Consider the following 20837-nt stretch of genomic DNA (forward strand, 5'->3'; position numbering starts at 1 on the left):
ACTGAGGCAGCAGACTTTGTGAAAATTAATATTTGTGTCATTCTCAAAAGCTTTAGGCCACGACTGTAGTGTTGGATTGGAGAAGTGGGCTTAAGGGCCAGAGAAGTGTTGTTGTTTTTTTAAACACATTTTACAGACCAGGGCCCGTATCCAAAAAGTATCTCAATGTAGGAGTACTGTTCTAGGATCAGTTTTGCTTTTCTAAATCTTTCTCAAGGAATACGATTACTTAGACGAGACGGACCTGATCGTAGATCCGCACTCCTACGCCAAGATGCTTTATGAATATGGCCCCTGTTGATCACTGGCAGAATACCTAGGGAAACTGGGTGGTGGAACGGCAGCTCTTTCCTGATGAGTTGGACCAGTTTGCGGGGATGCTTCTCATGGTAGGGCAGCTTCCCTGTGACCATGGCATACAGAAACAACCCTATGGATAGAAGAGACATGGGACCAACTAACTTCCAGTAAGCAGAAAATTGTTGTGTTCAAAACTATGACAGTGATATGTGATGCCCCTTTGCTGTGTTATTTATTGGTAACATGACTGTCAACATACACAGTAGGTAACTATTATACTGGTACACTGGGACCAATGAGTAGGCTAGTTCTGTAGAAGTCATTGGATGATACTCATTTAGCTATTTAATGAAGTGTGAAACTTGTTCTAGGGTGTGTCCCAAATGCCCCTCCTATTCCTTATAAAGTGCACTACTTTTTACTAGAGCCCTGTAGGCCCAGGTCAAAAGTAGTGCACTATATAGGGAATAGGGAGCCATTTGAGACCCAAATCTCTGATGACTCACAGGCTCCACAGGTCAGCTTGTTCTTCGTTGTATTTGTGAGACAGCAGGATCTCTGGGGCAGTGTTGGCCACCGGGCCACATAATGTGTTCATCAAAGCACTCCTGTCTGTGTCGTGGTTGGCAAAGCCAAAGTCTACCAGGCACAGCACAAACAGCATACACATACACGCACACACAGAGTCAGTGATGCACAGGGTTTACTATAAAATTGATTAAAAAACACTGATGAGGTGGGTAGTGGAGTGCATAGTTATTTTATCAGTCAATTTCACAAATCCTTGCTCATCCAACAGTATGTTTTCACATTTTAAGTCTCTGGAAAGGAATAGGAAATACATTAAAAAAGACAGGTGTTGCAAGCCATGGTGACTTGCAAGAAATATTGACATTACCTCTGTGACTAATCTGGGTGTGACAGACAGCAACAGTGCTTGATTGATGTGGTATTACCTGTGTTTGGTTGCTATGGTATTACTTGTGTTTGGCTGTGGTATTACCTGTGTTTTGTTGTGGTATTATCTGTTTTGTTGCTGTGGTATTATCTGTGTTTTGTTGCTGTGGTATTATCTGTGTTTGGTTGCTATGATATTACCTGTGTTTGGTTGCTATGGTATTACCAGTGTTTGGTTACTGTGGTATTACCTGTGTTTGGTTGCTATGGTATTACCTGTGTTTGGTTGCTGTGGTATTACCTGTGTTTGGTTGCTGTGGTATTACCTGTGTTTGGTTACTGTGGTATTACCTGTGTTTGGTTGCTAGGGTATTACCTGTGTTTGGTTGCTAGGGTATTACCTGTGTTTGGTTGCTGTGGTATTACCTGTGTTTGGTTGCTGTGGTATTACCTGTGTTTGGCTGTGGTATTACCAGTGTTTGGTTGCTATGGTATTACCTGTGTTTGGTTGCTGTTGTATTACCTGCAAACTACAATATGTGATTGTTGTGGTTTTACTCAACAACATATGATGCTGTTGGCATTACCTGTGATTTTGCAGATATAGAATCAGATTGTTGCAGCAACAGCAGTGAGGTGTTACTTGTGTACTATATGGTTGTTATGACAGACAGTGAGGTGTTACCTATCTACTATATGGTTGTTATGACAGACAGTGAGGTGTTACCTGTCTACTATATGGTTGTTATGACAGACAGTGAGGTGTTACCTATCTACTATATGGTTGTTATGACAGACAGTGAGGTGTTACCTGTCTACTATGTGGTTGTTATGACAGACAGTGAGGTGTTACCTGTCTACTATGTGGTTGTTATGACAGACAGTGAGGTGTTACCTGTCTACTATGTGGTTGTTATGACAGACAGTGAGGTGTTACCTGTCTACTATCATTTGTTATGACAGACAGTGAGGTGTTACCTATCTACTATGTGGTTGTTATGACAGACAGTGAGGTGTTACCTATCTACTATATGGTTGTTATGACAGACAGTGAGGTGTTACCTATCTACTATATGGTTGTTATGACAGACAGTGAGGTGTTACCTATCTACTATATGGTTGTTATGACAGACAGTGAGGTGTTACCTATCTACTATGTGGTTGTTATGACAGACAGTGAGGTGTTACCTATCTACTATATGGTTGTTATGACAGACAGTGAGGTGTTACCTGTCTACTATATGGTTGTTATGACAGACAGTGAGGTGTTACCTATCTACTATGTGGTTGTTATGACAGACAGTGAGGTGTTACCTGTCTACTATATGGTTGTTATGACAGACAGTGAGGTGTTACCTATCTACTATATGGTTGTTATGACAGACAGTGAGGTGTTACCTATCTACTATGTGGTTGTTATGACAGACAGTGAGGTGTTACCTATCTACTATGTGGTTGTTATGACAGACAGTGAGGTGTTACCTGTCTACTATGTGGTTGTTATGACAGACAGTGAGGTGTTACCTGTCTACTATGTGGTTGTTATGACAGACAGTGAGGTGTTACCTGTCTACTATGTGGTTGTTATGACAGACAGTGAGGTGTTACCTGTCTACTATGTGGTTGTTATGACAGACAGTGAGGTGTTACCTATCTACTATATGGTTGTTATGAGAGACAGTGAGGTGTTATCTGTCTACTATGTGGTTGTTATGACAGACAGTGAGGTGTTACCTGTCTACTATGTGGTTGTTGTGAGAGACAGTGAGGTGTTACCTGTCTACAATGTGGTTGTTATGAGAGACAGTGAAATGTTACTTGTCTACTATGTGGTTGTTATGACAGACAGTGAGGTGTTATCTGTCTACTATGTGGTTGTTATGAGAGACAGTGAAATGTTACTTGTCTACTATCTCCTAGTGGCCACATCTCTTTTCCTGTGCATCTCAGATTAAGCTCTCAGTCAAATTTATTTGATGTATGACTGAGGTATTTGATATATATCCATGAAATATTTAGCTGTAAGCATGCCCACACTCAAGGTGTGAACTTGCTGAAATGATGACAATATATTTGGAACCTTCTCCATGGCAACATGAATGACATTGTACAAAATAATTCTCCAATAGAATGTTGAGGTGGTTCTCTTTGCTTCAACATGAATGGAATGGAACCATTTGCTGATAATCCATTGTTACAGGTTGGAGTGTAATATTTATTAGCTTATCATTATTTGCTCTCTAGCTACAGTACCGTAATTAAGGCTTTTACAGTGCATTCAGTGTATTCACAACTCAACATATTTTCCTTCCACTAATGATTTCATTCTCCTCGCCAAAAATAGCTAAATAGAGTGATGATTTAAAATGTGATGAATCAAAATGTCTGGCCAACAGGAGTGACGAACGACTCGTGAGACCAGCTCATTAGGAATGCATGACAAGGAAAACATGGGTCACGTCCCAAATGGCAACATATTCCCTTTATAGTGCACTACTTTTATCCAGGGCACATAGGGCTTTGGTCAAAAGTAGTGCACTATATAGGGAAAAAGGTGCCATTTGGGATGCACCCTTGGCCCAGGCCCACATTAATACACAGGGCTGAAAACAATTAAGAGTATGACATTGACTTAGTTATTCCCGCTGGAGAGGCCAGTTTGAGGAAGAGACACATCATAAGTGTAAGTGATATATCAATAGCTCATGGTTCACCATCCAGGCCAATTTAGTTTCAGCACTGCATACTTGGGCCAGTTGAAGTTAGCCTCGGAGGTGAATGCTGTTCTGGCCTATGTGATGTTGTGGCCATAATGCATTAGCCTTTTCATTTGTATAACTGCTTAGACGAATACTAATGTGCATATGGCCTGGCCAATAGAAGAGAAAATTGTCAAGTCAAATGGAATAGAAAATGAGGTGAGCTAACTACTTTCTCAGATTGTGTTTATTTAAGGTTCTGATGCCAACTACTTTCTCAGATTGTGTTTATTTAAGGTTCTGATGCCAACTACTTTCTCAGATTGTGTTTATTTAAGGTTCTGATGCCAACTACTTTCTCAGATTGTGTTTATTTAAGGTTCTGATGCCAACTACTTTCTCAGATTGTGTTTATTTAAGGTTCTGATGCCAACTACTTTCTCAGATTGTGTTTATTTAAGGTTCTGATGCCAACTACTTTCTCAGATTGTGTTTATTTAAGGTTCTGATGCCAACTACTTTCTCAGATTGTGTTTATGTAAGGTTCTGATGCCAACTACTTTCTCAGATTGTGTATATGTAAGGTTCTGATGCCAACTACTTTCTCAGATTGTGTTTATTTAAGGTTCTGATGCCAACTACTTTCTCAGATTGTGTTTATTTAAGGTTCTGATGCCAACTACTTTCTCAGATTGTGTTTATTTAAGGTTCTGATGCCAACTACTTTCTCAGATTGTGTTTATTTAAGGTTCTGATGCCAACTACTTTCTCAGATTGTGTTTATTTAAGGTTCTGATGCCAACTACTTTCCAGATTGTGTTTAAGGTTCTGATGCCAACTACTTTCTCAGATTGTGTTTATTTAAGGTTCTGATGCCAACTACTTTCTCAGATTGTGTTTATTTAAGGTTCTGATGCCAACTACTTTCTCAGATTGTGTTTATTTAAGGTTCTGATGCCAACTACTTTCTCAGATTGTGTTTATGTAAGGTTCTGATGCCAACTACTTTCTCAGATTGTGTTTATTTAAGGTTCTGATGCCAACTACTTTCTCAGATTGTGTTTATTTAAGGTTCTGATGCCAACTACTTTCTCAGATTGTGTTTATTTAAGGTTCTGATGCCAACTACTTTCTCAGATTGTGTTTATGTAAGGTTCTGATGCCAACTACTTTCTCAGATTGTGTTTATTTAAGGTTCTGATGCCAACTACTTTCTCAGATTGTGTTTATTTAAGGTTCTGATGCCAACTACTTTCTCAGATTGTGTTTATTTAAGGTTCTGATGCCAACTACTTTCTCAGATTGTGTTTATTTAAGGTTCTGATGCCAACTACTTTTCAGATTGTGTTTATTTAAGGTTCTGATGCCAACTACTTTCTCAGATTGTGTTTATTTAAGGTTCTGATGCCAACTACTTTCTCAGATTGTGTTTATTTAAGGTTCTGATGCCAACTACTTTCTCAGATTGTGTTTATTTAAGGTTCTGATGCCAACTACTTTCAGATCAGATTGTGTTTATTTAAGGTTCTGATGCCAACTACTTTCTCAGATTGTGTTTATTTAAGGTTCTGATGCCAACTACTTTCTCAGATTGTGTTTATTTAAGGTTCTGATGCCAACTACTTTCTCAGATTGTGTTTATTTAAGGTTCTGATGCCAACTACTTTCTCAGATTGTGTTTATTTAAGGTTCTGATGCCAACTACTTTCTCAGATTGTGTTTATTTAAGGTTCTGATGCCAACTACTTTCTCAGATTGTGTTTATTTAAGGTTCTGATGCCAACTACTTTCTCAGATTGTGTTTATTTAAGGTTCTGATGCCAACTACTTTCTCAGATTGTGTTTATTTAAGGTTCTGATGCCAACTACTTTCTCAGATTGTGTTTATTTAAGGTTCTGATGCCAACTACTTTCTCAGATTGTGTTTATTTAAGGTTCTGATGCCAACTACTTTCTCAGATTGTGTTTATTTAACTACTTTCTCAGTTCTGATGCCAACTACTTTCTCAGATTGTGTTTATTTAAGGTTCTGATGCCAACTACTTTCTCAGATTGTGTTTATTTAAGGTTCTGATGCCAACTACTTTCTCAGATTGTGTTTATTTAAGGTTCTGATGCCAACTACTTTCTCAGATTGTGTTTATTTAAGGTTCTGATGCCAACTACTTTCTCAGATTGTGTTTATTTAAGGTTCTGATGCCAACTACTTTCTCAGATTGTGTTTATTTAAGGTTCTGATGCCAACTACTTTCTCAGATTGTGTTTATTTAAGGTTCTGATGCCAACTACTTTCTCAGATTGTGTTTATTTAAGGTTCTGATGCCAACTACTTTCTCACTTTCTCAGATTGTGTTTATTTAAGGTTCTGATGCCAACTACTTTCTCAGATTGTGTTTATTTAAGGTTCTGATGCCAACTGCCAACTTTCTCAGATTGTGTTTATTTAAGGTTCTGATGCCAACTACTTTCAGATTGTGTTTATTTAAGGTTCTGATCAGATTGTGTTTATTTAAGGTTCTGATGCCAACTACTTTCTCAGATTGTGTTTATTTAAGGTTCTGATGCCAACTACTTTCTCAGATTGTGTTTATTTAAGGTTCTGATGCCAACTACTTTCTCAGATTGTGTTTATTTAAGGTTCTGATGCCAACTACTTTCTCAGATTGTGTTTATTTAAGGTTCTGATGCCAACTACTTTCTCAGATTGTGTTTATTTAAGGTTCTGATGCCAACTACTTTCTCAGATTGTGTTTATTTAAGGTTCTGATGCCAACTACTTTCTCAGATTGTGTTTATTTAAGGTTCTGATGCCAACTACTTTCTCAGATTGTGTTTATTTAAGGTTCTGATGCCAACTACTTTCTCAGATTGTGTTTATTTAAGGTTCTGATGCCAACTACTTTCTCAGATTGTGTTTATTTAAGGTTCTGATGCCAACTACTTTCTCAGATTGTGTTTATTTAAGGTTCTGATGCCAACTACTTTCTCAGATTGTGTTTATTTAAGGTTCTGATGCCAACTACTTTCTCAGATTGTGTTTATTTAAGGTTCTGATGCCAACTACTTTCTCAGATTGTGTTTATTTAAGGTTCTGATGCCAACTACTTTCTCAGATTGTGTTTTAAGGTTCTGATGCCAACTACTTTCTCAGATTGTGTTTATTTAAGGTTCTGATGCCAACTACTTTCTCAGATTGTGTTTATTTAAGGTTCTGATGCCAACTACTTTTCTGCCAGATTGTGTTTATTTAAGGTTCTGATGCCAACTACTTTCTCAGATTGTGTTTATTTAAGGTTCTGATGCCAACTACTTTCTCAGATTGTGTTTATTTAAGGTTCTGATGCCAACTACTTTCTCAGATTGTGTTTATTTAAGGTTCTGATGCCAACTACTTTCTCAGATTGTGTTTATAAGGTTCTGATGCCAACTACTTGTTAAGTTTATTTAAGAGTTCTGATGCCAACTACTTTTCTGATGCCAACTACTTTCTCAGATTGTGTTTATTTAAGGTTCTGATGCCAACTACTTTCTCAGATTGTGTTTATTTAAGGTTCTGATGCCAACTACTTTCTCAGATTGTGTATATGTAAGGTTCCAATGCCATGATATATTGATCTATGATATATTCAATGTACAGGGTTTTTAATGCTCTTGCTCACAATAACATTCACAGACTTACAAAACATTTTTTATTGTCACGTGCAGTGAAATGTGATGTTTTACAGAGTCAGCCATAGTAGTACAGCGCTCCTGGAGCAAATTAGAGTTAAGTGCCTTGCTCAAGGGCACATCGACAGATTTGTATACCTTGTCGGCTCATGTAATCAAAACAAGATATTTTGGGCTATTGGCCCAACGCTCTAACCGCTAGTCTACCTGCCATCCAAGTATGCTGACAAGTGTATATATATACAAGTATATTTAAGCAATAAGGCACAAGGCGGTGTGGTATATGGCCAATATACCACGGATAAGGGCTGTTCTAAAGCACGACGCAATGTGGAGTGCCTGGATACCACCATTAGACGTGGTATATTGGCCATATACCACAAACCCCAGAGGTACCTTATTGCCATTATAAACAGATTACCAACGTAATTAGGGCAGTAAAAATACATATTTTGTCATAATCCTGGTATACGGTCTGATATACCACAGCTGTCAGCCAATCAGCATTCAGGGCTGTACTGACAAGTGTATACTGACAAGTGTATATCGCCATAGCTTGTGGTATATCACCCTCTTGTGGACAACTTACCGGCATGGACAGTGCATTCAGAAAGTATTCACACCCCTTGACTTTTTACACATTTTGTTGTGTAACAAAGTGGGTTTCAAATGGATTTATTGTAATTTTTTTGTCAATGATCTACACAAACTACACTGTAATGTCAAAGTGGAAGAAAATGTTTAACCTTTGTAACAAAAAAAAACAAAAAAAATAATTAGCCTTTAAACAGCTTAGAAAATTCCAGAAAATGATGTCGTGGCTTTAGAAGCTTCTGATAGGCTAATTGACATCATTTGAGTCAATTGTAGGTGTACCTGTGGATATATTTCAAGGCATACCTTCAAACTCATTACCTCTTTGCTTAAAATCAAAAGAAATCAGCCAACGCCTGAAGGTACCACGTTCATCTGTACAAACAATAGTACGCAAGTAGAAACACCATGGGACCACGCAGCCATCATGAAAGAGATGCGTTCTGTCTCCTAGAGATGAAAGTACTTTGATGCGAAAAGGGCAAATCAATCCCAGAACAACAGCAAAGGACCTTGTGAAGATGCTGGAGGAAACAGGTACAAAAGTATCTATATCCACAGTAAAACGAGTCCTATATCGACAGAATCTGAAAGGCTGCTCAGCAAGGAAGAAGCCACTGCTCCAAAACCGCCATAAAAAAGCCAGACTACGGTTTGCAACTGCACATGGGGACAAAGATCGTACTTTTTGGTGAAATGTCCTCCGGTCAGTTGAAAGTGTTTGGCCTTAATGACCATCGTTATCTTTGGAGGAAAAAGGGGGAGGCTTGCAAGCAGAAGAACACCTTCACAATTGTGAAGCACGGGGGTTGTGGGGGTGTTTTGCTGCAGGAGGGACTGGTGTACTTAACAAAATAGATGACATCATGAGGCAGGACAATTATGTGGATATATTGAGGCAACATCTCAAGACATCAGTTAGGAAGTTAAAGCTTGGTCGCAAATGGTCTTCCAAATGGACAATGACCCCAAGCATACTTCCAAAGTTGTGGCAAAATGGCTTAAGGACAACAAAGTCAAGGTATTGGAGTGGCCATCACAAAGCCCTGACCTCAATCCTATAGAACATTTGTGGGCAGAACTGAAAAAGAGTGTGCGAGCAAGGAGGCCTACAAACCTGACTCAGTTAGACCAGCTCTGTCAGGAGGAATGGCTCAAAATTCCCCCAACTTATTGTGGGAAGGTTGTGGAAGGCTACCCGAAACATTTGACCCAAGTTAAACAATTTAAAGGCAATGCTACCAAATACTAATTGAGTGTATGTAAACTTCTGACCCACTGGGAATGTGATGAAAGAAATAAAAGCTGAAATAAATAATTCTCTCTACTATTATTCTGACATTTCACATTCTTAAAATAAAGTGGTGATCCAAACTGACCTAAAACAGGGAATTTTTACAAGGATTAAATGTCAGAAATGGTGAAAACTGAGTTTAAATGTATTTGGCTAAGGTGTATGTAAACTTCCGTCTTCAACTGTATATATATATATATATATATATTTTACTATTTGAAGCTGGTTGAGGGAATGCCAAGAGTGTGCAAAGCTGTCATCAAGGCAAAGGGTGGCTACTTTGAAAAACAATTTTTTAAAGTTAACACCTTTTTGGTTCCTACATGATTCCATATGTGTTATTTCATAGTTGTGATGTCTTCACTATTATTCTACAATATAGAAAATAGTAAAAATAAAGAAAAACCCTTGAATGAGTAGGAGTGTCCAAACTTTTGACTGGTACTGTATATATAAATATACAAATATTTTTTAAATATATTTTCCTTTATTCTTTTCCATTAATCCTACCCTAATTGGAGTAAACTCATGAACACCAACTCTTAGGCTTCTACTTCCACCTTATACATACTATATACATTTTACGGACCCTGGTCAAAAGAGGTGCACTATATAGGGAATAGAGTGCCATTTGAGACGTACCAGTGGACAAGGAAGTAGAGCCGCAACACGTCACATCAGTACCGCAACTTTGGTTTTAGAAGTTATTATGAATAATGTATTTTCTATCCAGTCGGATAAACACTCCAAACAGCCTACCTGACCGCTTGGAGACATCCGCGTGGTCCTAAAGCACACAGTTGCCTCGTTTTGTATCACATTCCAATGTTAAAACTGTGGGGAGGGGGGTCAAAAATGCAATTTCAGAATGTGGGGTTGGGGTCCCCAGTGAAAGTTGCGTCTGCGTCACATTACTCTACTTTCACTATTGCTCTCCACACATTCTATTTCTCTTGGCTCCTTCAGGAGCTGGAAATTAAACTTTCTACTGTACTTAATAATACCCTGGTTTACCTTGGAGCCTTAATTGTTGAAACCGATGACCAGGAAGTAAATCTTGGTGTTTGTGTTCGACGGCGGGTTTTGATCAGTAGCTGCAGATTTACCATCACCTGAACATTAATGCTCTCAGAAGGAACTTGAAACCTTGAGAGGCTGGATTCCAGGGGAGAGACTAGTTGGAGAGTTTGGTTTTGATGGCATAAGAGTTCATCATGTGAACAGAAAGCGGGGTGACATTTTATTGGTGACTACGTGTATGTAGTATGGATGGAGCACCCTGAGTCTATATGTATCATGCTAATGTCCTTATAGAAGAAAAAGGTGTAGCTGGTTTGGGAATGATAGACTTATCTGTGCTAAACAGCAGTCTGTGGGCCTATCTGGTGTTACAGCCAACTATTCCTGTGTATAGAATAATTTGAAAGTAATAATTTGAAAATAAACTGTCAAGTAATAATTTGAAACTCCAAATAACAGATTATAATAAAATTGGACAGAAAATAAAAAACTGCCTAAAATCACTGGACAAGGTATAATACTGATTATTGATCAACTAGGCCAAATACTGGACAGATTATTGAGAGGGGTAGGCCTAAAATCACTGGACAGATTATAGAGAGGTAGGCCTAAAATCACTGGACAGATTATAAGGCCTAAAATCACACAGATTATAGAGAGGGGTAGGCCTAAAATCACTGGACAGATTATAGAGAGGGGTAGGTATAACATCACTGATTATAGAGAGGAGTAGGCCTAAAATCACTGGACAGATTATAGAGAGGGGTAGGCCTAAAATCACTGGACAGATTATAGAGAGGGGTAGGTATAACTTCACTGATTATAGAGAGGGGTAGGTAAAACATCACTGGACAGATTATAGAGAGGGGTAGGTATAACATCACTGATTATAGAGAGGAGTAGGCCTAAAATCACTGGACAGATTATAGAGAGGGGTAGGCCTAAAATCACTGGACAGATTATAGAGAGGGGTAGGCCTAAAATCACTGGGCAGATTATAGAGAGGGGTAGGTAAAACATCACTGGACAGATTATAGAGAGGGGTAGGTATAACATCACTGATTATAGAGAGGAGTAGGCCTAAAATCACTGGACAGATTATAGAGTGGGGTAGATTTACATAACTGGACAGATTATAGAGAGGGGTAGACTTAACATCAGTAGACATATTATTGAGAGGGGTTGGCCTAACATCACTGGACAGATTATAGAGAGAGGTATTAATACATTTGGGCCAGATAACTCACACCAGAATCGGCCCGAGCTCAATCCCCGCATCCTTCTCATAAGTAATAGTGCCGAAGGCGGGCCAGACTCTGGCCACATGACGTCGGCCGAGTCTGACTCTCGGTCAAGTGCCCCAACTCTCAGCCGGAATCGCCCAGATCCACTGTGCTACAACCAGGGCCCATAGTTTTTCAGGGTCAAGACAGGTCACATAGTCAGGAGAAATTCCTGCCCTTATTTGTGATTCCACCTTGATAAAAAAAATAAAACTTTGTTTTGCATATAAATCATCAATACTATTAGGTTTTTGTGGGGACCCATTTTGAGCAGTCCCCGTATGTTACAGTGAAATTGCGGTTTGATCAACTCTCCTCAACATAGGGCTAAGGCAAAGAGTAGCGACGTAAACCAAACAAATGTGGAGATGGAACAGGTGGTAAGAGTATTATCCAAAAAGAAGTCGGAAACCAGATGGACACACGCCACCAAAAACAATCTCCTCCGATTCATGCGGCATGGTAAACGAGGAAGAATGACAAATGACATAAAGTAAGTAAAATCGGGTAGCTGCTGAAGTAAACATCTGATAGGTTTAGCTTTTTTAGCTTCTTTATTTTTTTCAGGAGGGTTATGGAGGTGTAGGTTGTGAAACTTCTGTTTTCCTTTGGTATGTACCCCCTCCACCCTGTCTCTCCCTCCCTCCCTCCCTCCCTCCCTGAAGACGGGTGGTATCAGTCACTCACACAGGAAGAGATGCTGCCTCCCCTGAGAGACCTGGGCTGCCTCTGAAATGCCATTTCAGAAATGCAATTTCAGTTCCAGTTTCCATTTCAGAGTATGGTCAAAAGTTGTCATTTCAAAAGTAGTGCACTATATAGGGAATAGGATTGCCATTTCAGCCGCAGCAACAGGACCATCCCTGAGGGGGTGACCCAGATTGCTTCTCTGGAGAACATAGCTCAGGGGACGCTCTCAAAATATTTCAACTTCAAGATAAACAAAACGATAAACAGCGTAACAAAAATCCACTTTATGTTTGAGAGTGTGTGTGTGTGTGTGTGTGTGTGTGTGTGTGTGTGTGTGTGTGTGTGTGTGTGTGTGTGTGTGTGTGTGTGTGTGTGTGTGTGTGTGTGTGTGTGTGTGTGTGTGTGTGTGTGTGTGTGTGTGTGTGTGTGTGTGTGTGTGTGTGTGTGTGAGAGTGAGAGACGGGAACCGTGAGGGCTCATAGAAAGGGCCCACCAGGCCTCAGACCTCACCGCACGTCACTGCAAACAGGGTGCAATAGAGAAAAAGCTCATTGACAAAGTAGCAAGCAGCAAGGTTACATCAGGTCTGTTTGAACGAAGTCTGATTGACTCCAAGACCCAAATACTGATTGTTATGCTTCGGAAAACTGTGCCGTCCAATTTGAGCACCCTAACTGTGAACGTACACTGAGCAGAGGCAACGAGTGATATACTTCTGAAATTCTCCTTCACCTTCTCATGAGTTGTGAACTAAATTTGACATATCATAAACCCTGTCCTTCCATAAATCTGAGGAACACCAGTTTGGGCCTTGCCTATAGAGCTCCTGTTTCTCCTAGAAACTCAGGCAGTGTCTTTCCTTGCCAAATGGCTCCAGACTGACTCAAGGCTACTTTCTGGCCAACTCACTGTGCATTGCACCACTAGTTCGGGGACTTAGATACCCTTTTTTACTGCACTATTTTACTACCTAATTGGGCTTTCTCTTATTGACCACAGAGAATGTATCTTTGTGTTTAAACAGCTGTTAACTACAATTCACCATCTCTGGAGCACCGTCAACACTTTGTGAAAAACGGGGGTCCCACCCAGACCCAGTTCTCTTCCAGTTGCCTCACTAAGTGATCCCTACCAGTTCCCAAACCACTGAATTTCATTTTAAATATTTGTTATGCTGCAAATGAGCCACTGTTCCCACTCTGGTTAAATGTGTCAACTAAACTAAAACCATAAATGACACAATCCACCAGTGATGTCTGATCCTGGCCTGTCTAAAGTCTGAATGAAACATGTTGTGATGAGTAATAGTGTTTGGATAACCAAGCCCTTAATTGCCAGGTCAAAATGGGTCTTTGTGGCACTAAAAGGCACGGGACCCTACGACGTTTACAGAGTTCTTTGTACACCAAAATGTCTGTCGGAACCAGTCCAGAAACACTCAAAGTCCTTCATATAGGGGACTTAGCATATAGGGGACTTAACATCTAAGAGGTTGAATCTCCAAAAGCAATAACTCATTCTTCCCCCTAACTTGAGGAAAAGAGTATATTTATATTGGTTACTAAAGGCCCTTAAAATGTACTGTTACTGATACCTTTGTCTTTAATTTCATTGTTTTACATAAAATTATATCTGGCAAACTCCATAAGAGGATGTTTATATATTAATTATTTATTTACCTATCACTGCATTAGAAAACATTGGATGGAGTTAGATTTCATTGTTAAACATAAAATAATATTCGGAAAACGCCATAGGAGGCCTGCGTCCATCCAGTTGTTTGGACAGACAGGTCGTTTATCTATTTATTCATTATTTATTTACCTATCACTAAGTTATTCCTATTGTTGCTGCCTGAAACGGTGAGCCATATGAAAGCCACATGTGTAGCTTATTAGCATCATATTAGGTCTGAGTCCTGAGTCACTCTGCTCTGTCGAGGTTCACTTCCTGATCTGCCTGCTCTTGCTGGCCTTTCGCCAGGGGTAAATGACAGTGACACAGCTGAGGGGTCCGCTACCTGGCTTGGCGAGGTCTCAGGTTCGACATCCTGTAGAGCTGTGAACGGACTGTGTCACAGAGGGCTGATGAAGATGGATAGAAGGTCCACAGTGGAGGGAGGGTCAGCGCCAGGGTTATTCCCTCATTATTATGGCCCAAAGTGCTCTAGATTAGAAGGGTCTGTGTACTGCACTCCGCTGCACGCTCCCTCTATGATACATTAAGATACACAGTGTTCTGCAGCTTTGACTCGGTGGCTTTGGTTTTCTGCTCCAAACACCATCTGATTACTTCAAGGGGAGACTGGAGGGAAGCTGGGGAGGGGCTTGGCAAGGGGAGAGGCTGGGGAAAGCCTGGGGAGAGGCTGGGCCCGGGAGAGGCTGGGGAGAGCCTGGGCCTGGGGAGAGGCTGGGCCCGGGAGAGGCTGGGGAGGGCCTGGGCCTGGGGAGAGGCTGGAGAGAGCCTGGGGAGAGGCAAGGCCCAGGGAGAGGCTGGGGAGAGCCTGGGGAGAGGCAGGGCCGGGGAGAGGCAGGGGCCGGGGAGAGGCTGGGGAGAGCCTGGGGAGAGGCAGGGCCCGGGGAGAGGCTGGGGAGAGCCTGGGCCTGGGAGAGGCTGGAGAGAGGATGGGCCTTGGGAGAAGCTGGGCCTAGGGAGAGCCTGGGCTTGGGGAGAGACTGGAGAGAGGATGGGCCTTGAGACAGGCTGGAGAGAGGATGGGCCTTGGGAGAGGCTGGAGAGAGGATGGGCCTTGGGAGAGACTGGGCCTGGGGAGAGACTGGAGAGAGGATGGGCCTTGGGAGAGGATGGGCCTAGGGAGAGACTGGAGAGAGGTTGGGCCTTGGGAGAGGATGGGCCTAGGGAGAAAAAGTCAGAGCTCTAGAAAGAGGCCCGAGTTCCCGACTTGGATTTTTTTTCCTGAGAGTTCCCAGTTGTCTTGAACACACTGATGTCGGAAGACTGAGATTTTTGAGTTTCCAGTTCTCAGTTGTCTTGAACACACTGATGTCGGAAGACCGAGATTTTTGAGTTCCCAGTTCCCAGTTGTCTTGAACACACTGATGTCGGAAGACTGAGATTTTTTAGTTTCCAGTTCCCAGTTGTCATGAACACGGCATTAATGCCCAGAGGGAGAGGGAATGGTATTTATTCCCTTTGAGTCAGGAACCAAAACTCCTCCGTAGTGACGCATGAATGTATTCGGTCACATGACATCTCGATCAGCTGTTCGATTTCACTTACAGGCATGTCAACTGAGCCAGGATCACAGTCAAACGGATTGGAAATAGGTCCCAAAGTGCTCTTCCAAGCATTGGAGGTGAGCAGTCATCACTCGTGTGGGACACTTACTGATGCTGTTTTCTGTTAGAAACATGCACAGCCGAGGGAAGGGGGCGGGGTTGGCTTTTGAATGACTCTCTCTCCAATAAGAATTATTTCCTCAGAATCCACTGATTCGGTCACTCATCTGTAGATTGTTTTTGTATTTCCCCTGTATGCTTGTGTTCGTTCAGTTTTCCAAATATGTCTGTTACGTAGGCAAGGACACACATTTTACATCCATTGTGAATGACAACAGTTCCTCTATCAATGTGAATAATCTTTCCAACACTCCCTCTCGATAACCACCAAGCCTTAGTGTGAACTAGAACATTGTCATGCTCTGATCCCATATCTCCACATAGTTTAGTGAACAGGCGCACGCTCTGATCCCGTATCTCCACATAGTTTAGTGAACAGGCGCACGCTCTGATCCCGTATCTCCACATAGTTTAGTGAACAGGCGCACGCTCTGATCCCGTATCTCCACATAGTTTAGTGAACAGGCGCACGCTCTGATCCCGTATCTCCACATAGTTTTGTGAACAGGCGCACGCTCTGATCCCGTATCTCCACATAGTTTAGTGAACAGGCGCACGCTCTGATCCCGTATCTCCACATAGTTTAGTGAACAGGCGCACGCTCTGATCCCGTATCTCCACATAGTTTAGTGAACAGGCGCACGCTCTGATCCCGTATCTCCACATAGTTTAGTGAACAGGCGCACGCTCCACTGATCCCGTATCTCCACATAGTTTAGTGAACAGGCGCACGCTCTGATCCCGTATCTCCACATAGTTTAGTGAACAGGCGCACGCTCTGATCCCGTATCTCCACATAGTTTAGTGAACAGGCGCACGCTCTGATCCCGTATCTCCACATAGTTTTGTGAACAGGCGCACGCTCTGATCCCGTATCTCCACATAGTTTAGTGAACAGGCGCACGCTCTGATCCCGTATCTCCACATAGTTTAGTGAACAGGCGCACGCTCTGATCCCGTATCTCCACATAGTTTAGTGAACAGGCGCACGCTCTGATCCCGTATCTCCACATAGTTTAGTGAACAGGCGCACGCTCTGATCCCGTATCTCCACATAGTTTTGTGAACAGGCGCACGCTCTGATCCCGTATCTCCACATAGTTTAGTGAACAGGCACATGCTCTGATCCCGTATCTCCACATAGTTTTGTGAACAGGCGCACGCTCTGATCCCGTATCCCCACATAGTTTTGTGAACAGGCGCACGCTCTGATCCCGTATCTCCACATAGTTTAGTGAACAGGCGCACGCTCTGATCCCGTATCTCCACATAGTTTTGTGAACAGGCGCACGCTCTGATCCCGTATCCCCACATAGTTTTGTGAACAGGCGCACGCAGTAGATGTGATTTGATGTGGTTTACAATCAAAGTTACCTGCTGCAGTGTATCTCTGAGTTCTGTGCTCGGCTCTTTGTTTTCACCAGTAATATCGACGTGTTCCGTGACCCCCTCTAGTTTGGGAACCACTGCTGTAAAGCAACATGTTACCGTCAGATCTTGTTGAAGGCAATCCCAGACATGTGTCCTGCACTTTCTCTTACAGTAAATACACAATGACAGACTCAAACTCAGCAAACTGCACTTTCTCTCATGACAGGCCATTTCACATTAGTGAAACAGTGACAATACCAATACCAGTGACAATATTGATGTTGTCAGAGCGGGCCCTCTCATCATGATGTCCTGTGGTCCTGCTATAACTGTGTAGACTACTCAGAGGGCCAGTCTGAGGAAGACAGCATCTGTCTCCCATTTAGCATCTGTCTCCCTCCTCCAGTACGATACAGGCCCTTAACAGCCCCTCTGGAATTCCCCCAGAGCCAGGCAGGCTTCAGCGCCATCGCGCCCACATCTTATGGTGGCCAGATTGATTGCATTCGATATGAATTGTATTTCACTTAGCCCCTACATCAAGTGTTCGATTTACAGCCATTGTAAATGCATATAATTGTTGAGATGATTTTTTTCTTCAAACACAGCCGTTGAGGTATCTTTTATACTGAACAAAAATATAAGCGCAGCATGCAACAATTTCAACAATGTTACTGAGTTACAGTAAATCAGTCAATTGAAATTTAAAAAATGAGGCCCTAATCCATGGATTTCACTTGACTGGGCAGTGGAACAGCCATGGGTGTCAATCATAATGATTTTATCCCCACAAAAGGGCTTGATTACAGAAATACTCCACAGTTTCATCAGCTGTCCGGGTAGCTGGTCTCAGACAATCCCACAGGTGAAGAAGCAGGATGTGGAGGTCCTGAGCTGGCGTGGTTACACATGGTCTGCGGTTATGAGGCCGGTTGGAATCTGATTGAATGATTGCGTTGGAGGCGGCTTATGGTAGAGAAATGAACGTTCAATTCTCTGGCAACAGCTCTGGTGGACATTCCTGCGGTCAGCATGCCAATTGCACGCTCCCTAAAAACTTGAGATATCTGTGGCATTGTGTTGTGTGACAAAATTGCACATTTTAGAGTGGCCTTTTATTGTCCCCAGCACGATGTGTACCTGTGTAATGATCATGCTGTTTAATGAGCTTCTTGATATGCCACACGTGTGAGGTGACTGGAGTATCTTGACAAAGTAGAAATACTCACAAACAGGGATGTAAACAAATTTGTGCACAAAATTTGAGAGAAAGAAGCGTTTTGGGATCTTTTATTTCAGCTCATGAAACATGGGACCAACATGTTGTGTTTATATTTTTGTTCAGTGTAAATCAGCCAAACCTCTTATGGAATAAACATTCAACATGATAAGACAGTAAAACTCAATCATACTGAAGAAATATCTTATGACAAATGCAGTAACACAATCTCTGGAGAGTGCTTTCTCATGGGAACCCTAGGTAATTGAGAAGTCTAGTAATGAAGAAATGAGGGGTTATTGGATGTAAGAGTATCCCATCATTACCCTGTTAACCCGTCCCTCTTTATTGGAGGGATCAGCCTGTCCTCTAAAGCTGTGTGGGGTCACACGCACGCACGCACACGCACGTGCACACACACGCACACACACGCACGCACACACACACACGCACGCACGCGCACACACACTCGCATGCACACGCACACACGAACACATATTTTTCTATCCTCGTGGGGACCTAAAATTGATTTCAATTCAAAATCTAAACCCTAACCCCTAACCCTAATTGTAACCTTACCCATACCTAGCTTAAAATATAATGGTCCTTGTTTTACTATCCTTGTGGGGGCTTTGAGGGATTTCAGATCCCCACAAGGATAGAAGAACCAACGGTAGGCATGATCCTTCTGCCTCACCTAAAGTAGAGCCCACCTAAAGCTGTGTCTGAAATGGCACCCTATATAGTGCACTACTTTTGCAGAAGAAGTGCTATATATAGCGAATAGGGTGCCATTTCAGACACATCCTCAGTCTTGCGCTGGCTACAAGTGTAACACCTGCCCTGGTATGGGACAGTTCAGTACTGTGTGACTTAGTCTGGTGCTAGCTAGCTAAACAGGGGAATTGTCCTGCTCCATGCTCACATTCACTTAATTTCATACCAGCGAAAGAGCTGCTGTCCAACAAACACATGCTTCATTTTCAGTGATCCGCTACAGGTCGCGTGGGCACTCACCGGTAACTGACACCCAGCTCCAGACCTCTCTCTTCCCGCCCCCCTCTCTCTCCTCCCTGTGCACCAACCCTGCGCCCTGATCCCAGGACGAGCAGCGGGAGGGAGCGCTGGACAAACAAAAACAAACAAACAGAGAACCTGCTTCCTGTTCCTGTAAGCATCTCCTCACAAAACATTAAGAATCTAGACCAGCAGAGCAATAGGGAGCTCACTTACCCTGCAGGGACTTGGACTGGCTAGCCCAGCGCAGAGTGCAGTTAGCTAGCATCACCTAACTGAGAACACAGCTCCACAAAGAAGACACCTTAAAAGAGTTCAGACAGACTGAGTCTGTCTGCTTTCCTGGGTATGAAAGATGCATTGTGTGTTTAAGAGGACAGGGGTACTAGCTCTCTCTCTCTCGCTCTCTGATGGTGTGATTCATTCAAAGGGCTAGCTCAGGCTCCATCTCCCACTTCCACCCCAGCCACCCCCAGTCTTCCTGAATCCTGCCTGAGGGGAGAGCACTTTCAGGGGGCTGTCCAGGTAAGGATTTAGGGTCTCTGATTTAAGGCCCTGGGGGACCCCACAGCTGGGTTGGGGATTAGACCCAGGGCTGGGGGGGGAGGTTTGGGAATGGTGGGGGGGGATAAATCAGGGACTTTTGTTCAAAACTCAAGGAGGGGATGATGAGAGGAAGGGAAGGGATGAGAGGACAAGAGAGTAAGAGAGAATTGACCAGGGTTAAAACCTACAATCAGAGAGTTGAATAAAGCCCTACAGGGGTTTTCTCTGTATTAGTTATTTCGAACCCCTTGTTCATTCATCTTTTTTTTGTGTAAAAAGACAACAAACTCAAACAGTCAAGGTCAGGGTTTCAAACCAAAACTGTGGTTGCGGCCTAGAGCCACACACACACACGCTCTCACACGCTCTCTCTCTCTCACACACACACACACACACACACACACACACACACACACACACACACACACACACACACACACACACACACACACACACACACACACACACACACACACACACACACACACACGCACGCACACACACACACACACACACTCCCCAAGTACTTAAACGTGTTGAGTCTCCGACAGAGAGTGAGTGATGTTGCACACCGCCCCTGGAGGGCTGGAGAGACACCGCGGGGAGGGAAGGCTGATCCCCAAACCAGCCGCAGGCCCAGGGACAATATGACTAGAACTGCTTTTCAAACAGAGATACATAATGATAGTTTTAACTATGCTACTTCCAGGGGAACAAATTGTTACTTTGATGGTAAAAAAATGACTACTTTTCAAAACCTTTTGAATACAGATCTCATAAAGTAACTCTTTTTTAAAACTATTTGAATACAGATCTGAGAAAGCAACAACTTAAAAACAAGGAAGTGACTACTTTTCAGAAACTATTGTATTGGCTGCT

The sequence above is a fragment of the Oncorhynchus tshawytscha genome, linkage group LG13 (assembly GCF_018296145.1).
Source record: "Oncorhynchus tshawytscha isolate Ot180627B linkage group LG13, Otsh_v2.0, whole genome shotgun sequence".
Lineage (NCBI taxonomy): Eukaryota > Metazoa > Chordata > Actinopteri > Salmoniformes > Salmonidae > Oncorhynchus > Oncorhynchus tshawytscha.